Genomic DNA, 8025 nt, shown 5'->3' on the forward strand with positions numbered 1-8025 from the left:
ATTACCAGTTGAAGATAGATGACACCAACGGGACTAAAATAGGACACATCATAAAAAAATTCCCTTTTTAACGCAAAGTGAGTACGTTCTAGCTTGGAGGATCTGGCAAGGAACAGATGGAACTTATTACTGTTATAGCACGGTATTCTTCTTTGTTTGGGGTTTATTCTTATGCATTTTTGCTATTTACTTAAATCATCATCATCGTCTTCTTCTTCTTCTTCTTCTTCTTCTTAGGAATGTGATCATTCTTTAGCTCCAAGACAAAAGAAGTATGTACGGGCCGGTCTTTTTAGATCTGGTTAGAGAATCTGGGAAGGTAAGTCTCTTTTGTTTTGTCATATTTAGCATCCACCCTTTTTTTACTTGCTTTTGTTCTTTTTGTTTCTTTCAAGTAGCTGGTAGAAATACATGTCAGATAAAAATGATTCACCAATAAGATGTTGGTTTGAATGTTGAAATGAAAAAAATGATATTTGCTAAAGGCATATGGAGTTATGTGTGTAAGATGGATAATGCTCTTCGCAAGTATTCTCAAATCAAACGTATGCAATTGACTTCAACTGTTAATGCAATCACCTTTGTGGAAAAAGTGAGTCATCTCGGTAATATGAAATGACTTTTGAATGTTAATCTAATTATTGTAATCAACTTTAGATAATCAGATTGAGAGTAGTAGCTTATCCAAAACTGGTTCTTTAATCGTTAGAATATCCAAACACTCTAGTTTGATTAACGGATTGTCGTGACATCAGTCAAACAGTAGAAGCACGTAAGCTCATTTTTGTACAACTGATATTATTATTATTATTATTATTATTATTATTATTATTATTATTATTATTATTATTATTATTATTATTATTATTATTATTATTATAGGTGATGTGGTGTTTACACATTAGCAAATCATTTACATTCACTTGTAACCAATGTTAAATTATTGTGAATAAAAGAAAAGGAAAAGACTAATAGGCACACCACACACGCAATAGAGAGACATGCAACAATACCAATCAAAAGCAAAAGGGGGCATGGGTATGTAATTTTTGAAAAAAGGAAAGGATAGTAGTAATAATAATATGTGGAGCAGAAGGTGAGAATCAGAATTAGAGCCATGGTGGCTGACGAGACGAGGAGGAGGAGGATTGGGATGGGTGATGTACACGTTGCCTGTCGTAACCCTAATCTCCCTCTGCCAATTTCAATTCTTCGTCTTCTTCTTCTTCTTCTTCTTCTACAGGAAGACTTGGGGGAGATTATTATTATTATTATTATTATTATTATTATTATTATTATTATTATTATTATTACAGGTGATGTGGTGTTTGCACATTAGCAAATCGTTTACATTCACTTGTAACCAATGTTAAATTATTTTGAATAAAAGAAAAGGAAAAGAAAAATAGGCACACCACACACGCAATAGAGAGACAAGCGACAAAACCAATTAAAAGCTAAAGGGGGCATTGGTATGTATTTCTTTGAAAAACGGAAAGGATAGTAGTAATAATAATATGTGGAGCAGAAGAAGAGAATCATAATTTGAATCATGGTGGCTAATGGGAGCAGGAGGAGGAGGATTGGGATGGGTGACGTACACCTTGGCTGTCGTAACCCTAATCTCTCTCAGCCAATTTCAATTCTTCTTCTTCTTCTTCTTCTTCTTCTTCTTCTACAGGTGGACTTGGAGGAGATTATTATTATTATTATTATTATTATTATTATTATTATTATTATTATTATTATTATTATCATCATCATTCACAAACAACAACTACTCCTCTTCTATTATATCCTCATCATCATACCAACAACAACAACAACAACACGGGTCAGTCAGTCCGTTCACTAATTGTTTGCTTTCAGAATCTCGATTAATTGATTGATTGAGTGATTCATGTATGCATGTTTATGTAGCAGCGGTGATGTGATTTTTGATTTGGATCATAAGTTTCTAATGGCAATTTGGATGACAACAACAACAACTGGGAAACCGTTGTCGATAAAAGAAATGATTCCCTCTCTTACACTGTCAAGTGCTGTCAACCCAAGGTAGATAGATAGAAAGATACCTTCCATTCCATTCCATTCCATTCCACTTTTATATTCATTCTTAGATTCACAACTTGCCTTTTCAATTCAATACTATACTATAATTGCATGATGGTGGTCCCTTAAAGTATTCAAGTACAACAACATTTAATCACTTTTCTCGTGACACCCTTTGAGAGTTCTACATGGATAACTTCTATAGAAAGGAGTGGGACAAGACCCTGATTGACCATCACCAGTTGTAGATAGACGACACCAACAGGACTAAAATTGGACACATCATAAGAAAATTCCCTCTTTTAACGCCAAGAGAGCACGTTCGAGCATGGAGGATCTGGCAGGAACAGATGGAACTTATTACTCTTATAGCAAGGTATTCTTCTTTGTTTGGGGTTTATTCTTATGCATTTTGATATTTACTTAAATCATCATCGTCTTCTTCTTCTTCTTAGGAAGTTGATCATCCTTTAGCTCCAAGACAAAAGAAGTATGTGCGGGCCGGTCTTTTTATATCTGGCTGGAGAATCAGGGAGGTAAGTATATTTTGTTTTGTCATATTTAGCATCCACCCTTTTTTACCTGCTTTTGTTCTTTTGGTTTCTTTTAAGTTGCTGGTAGAAATGCGTGTCAGATAAAAATGGGTCACCAAGAAGATGCTGGTTTGAATGTTGAAATGGCATAAATGATATTCGCCAAAGGAATATGGAGTTATGTGTATAAGATAGATAATTCTCTTCGCAAGTATTCTCCAATCAAACATATGCAATTGACTTCAACTGTTAGTGCAATCACCTTTGTTCAAAAAGTGAGTCATCTCGTTGATATGAAATACCGTTTGAATGTTAATATACTTATTGTAATCAGCTTCTGATAATCAGATTGAGAGTAGTAGCTTATCCAAAACTGGATCTTTAACCAATAGAATATCCACACACTCTAGTTTGATTAACTTATTGTCGTAACATCAGTCAAACAATAGAACCAATCAAAAGAAAAACGGGGCATGGGTACGTATTTCTTTGAAAGAAGAAAAGGATAGTAGGAATAATAATATGTGGCGCAGAAGAAGAGAATTAGAATCATAATCATGGTGGCTGATTGGAGGAGGAGGTGGATTCGGATGGGTGACGTACACCCTGACTATCTCTCGGCCAATTTCAGTTCTTCTTCTTCTTCTTCAGGAGAACTTGTAGGAGATTATTATTATTATTATTATTATTATTATTATTATCATTTACAAACAACAACAACACGGATCAGTCAGTCCGTTCGTTTATTTTTAGAATTAATTCATAATATGCTACTGCTTAATTGTTTGTTTGTTTGTTATTCAAGCCTAACTAACTAACTAACTAACTAACTAACTAACTAACTAATTGTTTGCTTTCAATTTATGTTTATGCAGGAGCAGTGATGTGATTTCTGATTTGGATCATATGCTTCTAATGGACAATTTGAATGATGACAACAACAACTGGAAACCGTTGTCGACAAAAGAAATGATTCCCTATCTTACTCTGTCAAGTGCTGCCAACCCACGGTAGATAGATAGATAGATACATTCCAATCCATTCCATTCCACTTTTATATTCATTCTTAGATTCACTACTTACTTTTTCAATTCAATACTATACTATACTTGTAGGATGGTGGTCCCTTAAAGTATTCAAGTACAACAACATTTATTAAGTGTTCTCATGACACCCTCCAATACTTCTACATGGATAACATCTATAGAAAGGAGTGGGACAAGACCCTGATTGACCATCACCTGTTGTAGATAGACGACACCAACATGACTAAAACTGGACACGTCATAAAAAAAATTCCCTCTTTTAATGCCAAGAGAGCACGTTCTAGCATGGAGGATCTGGTAGGAACAGATGGAACTTATTACTATTATAGCAAGGTATTCTTCTTTTTTTGGGGTTTCTTACGCATTTTGATATTTACTTAAATCATCATCATCTTCTTCTTCTTCGTAGGAAGGTGATCATCCTTTAGCTCCAAGACAAAAGAAGTATGTACGAGCCGGTCTTTTTATATCTGGCTGGAGAAGCAGGGAGGTAAGTATCTTTTGTTTAGTCATATTTAGCATCCACCCTTTTTTATCTGCTTTTGTTCTTTTGGTTTCTTTTAAGTAGCTGGTAGAAATCCATGTCAGATAAAAATGGTTCACCAAGAAGATGCTGGTTTGAATGTTGAAATGGAAAAAATGATATTTGCCAAAGGCATATGGAGTTCAACTGTATAAGATGGATAATTCTCTTCGCAAGTATTCTCCAATCAAACGTATGCAAGTGACTTCAACTGTTAGTGCAATCACCTTTGTTCAAAAAGTGAGTCATCTTCTTAAATATGAAATAACTTTTGAATGTTAATCTAATTATTGTAATCAGCTTTTAATAATCAGATTGAGAGTAGTAGCTTTTCCAAAACTGGTTCTTTAATCATTAGAATATCCAAACACTCTAGTTTGATTAACTGATTGACATCAGTCAAATAGTAGAAGCACATAAGCTCATTTTCGTACAATTGATATTACTATTATTGTTATTGTTATTGTTATTGTTGTTGTTATTATTATTATTATTATTATTATGCATTTTTCTATTTTCTTAAATCATCATCGTCTTCTTCTTCTTAGGAATGTGATTATCATTTAGCTCCAAGACAAAAGAAGTATGTATGGGTCAACCTTTTTATATCTGGCTGGAGAATCAGGGAAGGTAAGTCTGATTTGTTTAGTCATATTTAGCAACCACCCTTTTTAACCTTCTTTTGTCCTCTGGTTTCTTTTAAGTAGCCGGTAGAAATGCATGTCAGACAAAAATGGTTCACCAAGAAGATGTTGGTTTGAATGTTGAAATGGCAAAAGTGATATTTGCCAAAGCCATATGGTGTTATGTGTGTAAGATGGATAATGCTCTTCGCAAGTATTCTCCAATCAAACGTATGCAATTGACTTCAACTGTTAGTGCAATCACCTTTGTTCAAAAAGTGCGTTATCTCGTTAATATGAAATGACTTTTGAATGTTAATCTAATTATTGTAATCAGCTTTTGATAATCAGAATGAGAGTATCAGCTTATCCAAAACTGGTTCTTTAATCATTAGAATATCCAAGCACTTTAGTTTGATTAACTGATTGTCGTGACCTTAGTCAAATAGTAGAAGATCATAAGCTCATTTTGGTACAACTGGTATTATTATTATTGTTAATGTTATTATTATAATTATTATTATAGGTGAAGTGGTGTTTACGCATTAGCAAATAATTTTCATTCACTTGTAACCAATGTTAAATCGTTGTAAATAAAAGAAAAGGAAAATAAAAATAGGCACACCACACACACAATAGAGAGACAGGCGACAAAGCCAATCAAAAGCAAAGGGGGCATGGGTATGTATTTCTTGGAAAGAAGGAAAGGATAGTAGTAATAATAATATGTGGAGAAAAAGAAGAGAATCAGAATCATGGTGGCTGACGGGAGGAGGAAAAGGACTGGGATGTGACGTACACCCTGGCTGTCGTAACCCTAATCTCTCTCTGCCAATTTCAATTCTTCTTCTTCTTCTTCTTCTTCTTCTTCTTCTTCTACAGGAGGACTTGGAGGAGATTATTATTATTATTATTTTTATTATTATTATTATTATTATTGTTATTATTATTATTATTACTATTACTATTATTATTATTATTATTGTTGTTGTTGTTGTTGTTGTTATTGTTATTATTCACAAACAACAACTACCCCTCTTCCGTTACATCCTCATCATCATCTGAACAACAACAACAACACAGGTCAGTCAGTCAGCCCGCTCATTTATTTTTAGAATTAATTCATTATATGTTGCTGCTTAATTGTTTGTTATTCAAACCTAACTAACTAATTGTTTGCTTTCAAAATCCCGGTTGATTGATTGATTGATTCGTGTATGCATGTTTATGCAGTAACAGTGATTTGATTTCTGATTTGGATCTTAAGATTCTAATGGACAATACAGATGATGACAACAAAAACAATTGGAAAACCGTTGTTGACATATGAGATGATTCCCTCTCTTACTTTGTCAAGTGTTGCAAACCCAAGGTAGAAAGATAAAAAGATACCTTTCATTCCATTCCATTCCATTCCACTTTTATATTCATTCTTAGATTCACTAGTTGCTTTTTAAATTCAATACGATATGATACTTGTAGGATGGTGGTCCTTTAAAGTGTTGAAGTACAACAACATTTAATCACTGTTCTCGTGACACCCTCCGAGACTTCTACATGGATAACATCTATAGAAAGGAGTGGGACAAGACCCTGATTGACCATCACCTGTTGTAGATAGACGACACCAACATGGATAACATCTATAGCAAGGTATTCTTCTTTGTTTGGGGTTGATTCTTATGCATTTTGATATTTACTTAAATCATCATCGTCTTCTTCTTCTTCTTAGGAATGTGATCATCCTTTAGCTCCAAGACAAAAGAAGTATGTACGGGTCGGTCTTTTAAGATCTGGATGGAGAATAAGGGAAGGTAAGTCTCTTTTGTTTAGTCATATTTAGCATCCACCCTTTTTTTACCTGCTTTTGTTCTTTTGGTTTCTTTCAAGTAGCTTGTAGAAAGGCATGTTAGATAAAAAGGGTTCACCAAGAAGATGTTGGTTTGAGTGTTAAAATGGCAAAAATGATATTTGCCAAAGGCGTATGGAGTTATGTGTGTAACATGGATATTGCTCTTCGCAAGTTTTCTCCAATCAAACGTATGCAATTGACTTCAACTGTTAGTGCAATCACCTTTGTTCAAAAAGTGAGTCATCTCGTTAATATGGAATGACTTTTGAATGTTAATCTAACTATTGTAATAAGCTTTTAATAATCAGATTGAGAGTCGTAGCTTATCCAAAACTGGTTCTTTAATCTTTAGAATATAAAAACACTCTTGTTTGATTAACTGATTGTCGTGACATCAGTCAAACAGTAGAAGCTCGTAAGCTCATTTTGGTACAGCTGATATTATTATTATTGATGTGTTGTAAAACACACTTGTTTTCGCCACTTTTTATCATCTTTTTATTGCTTAATTTTCTAATTTATAATGGTTTTTTCTTGTTTTAACATGATTTTACAAAGTTTATATCTTTCGTTGGTTGCGTGTTTTAAAGAGAAAAAGAAACGGGCTTTTGAAGACTTAAAAGGCCTTTTATAATCAATTTTGGAAGAACCAAGTTAAAGCCCGACTCAAGTCCATTTATGAGAAGTCTTGCATATGTTATATATTAATATAACACAAAAAAAAAAAACCCTAGCACCTTAAAAAAAGAGATCCCGATCAGCCATCTAAGAAAAGGAGGAAGAAAATAATATATTTTCTTTTGGGGGTAAGTCAAAGATTAGGTACGGCTGGTAGAAGCTAGACATAAGAAAAAGAAGTAATTAGACTTCATATATGTGGCAATCCGCAGCAGCAACAAGGAGAAAAAAATAATATAAACCTAACTCTTCTTGATTGTTGTGATCGGCCGGATTCAAAGGAGAAAAGAAAAGAGTTTTGCAGCCATGTTCTGAAGTATTTTCCAAGTGTTTAAGCAGCCAAGGACAGCCATCAAAATCATAGTACATCTACATACACTTTGGTTTGATTTATGGTTTATATTTACATTGTTTTTGATCATAGAATTGGTTTATTTTACAATGGAGATAAGGATTACGTTATTATTGATTATACTTGATTGTGGATTAAGTTTAGTTATGATTTGGTTGAGTATTATGGTTGTTATTTTAATTGTTTGCTGCTGTCCAACAATTATGATTGGCTTAACTTCTTTGTTCTACCTAGGTTTGATGATTATTGTTCGGTTTTGATGAGTTAAATGGATTGTTTGATTAATATGACTTGAATTACTATTGAAAGTTTGGTTTAATGATGAATTAGGTTGAGTTTAATGGCTGCCATATTATTGATATTATC

At 33.5% G+C, this 8025-nt stretch overlaps 1 pseudogene; it reads left to right on the forward strand.

Moving 5' to 3' along the window:
* Positions 1–1117: 1117 nt before the first annotated feature.
* Positions 1118–6107, forward strand: LOC143579552 (uncharacterized; annotated as a pseudogene).
* The last annotated feature ends 1918 nt before the right edge of the window (positions 6108–8025 follow it).

This window comes from Bidens hawaiensis, unplaced genomic scaffold (assembly GCF_021521415.1).
Source record: "Bidens hawaiensis isolate Kalapana, Puna unplaced genomic scaffold, B.hawaiensis_p1.1 tig00029871_1, whole genome shotgun sequence".
NCBI lineage: Eukaryota > Viridiplantae > Streptophyta > Magnoliopsida > Asterales > Asteraceae > Bidens > Bidens hawaiensis.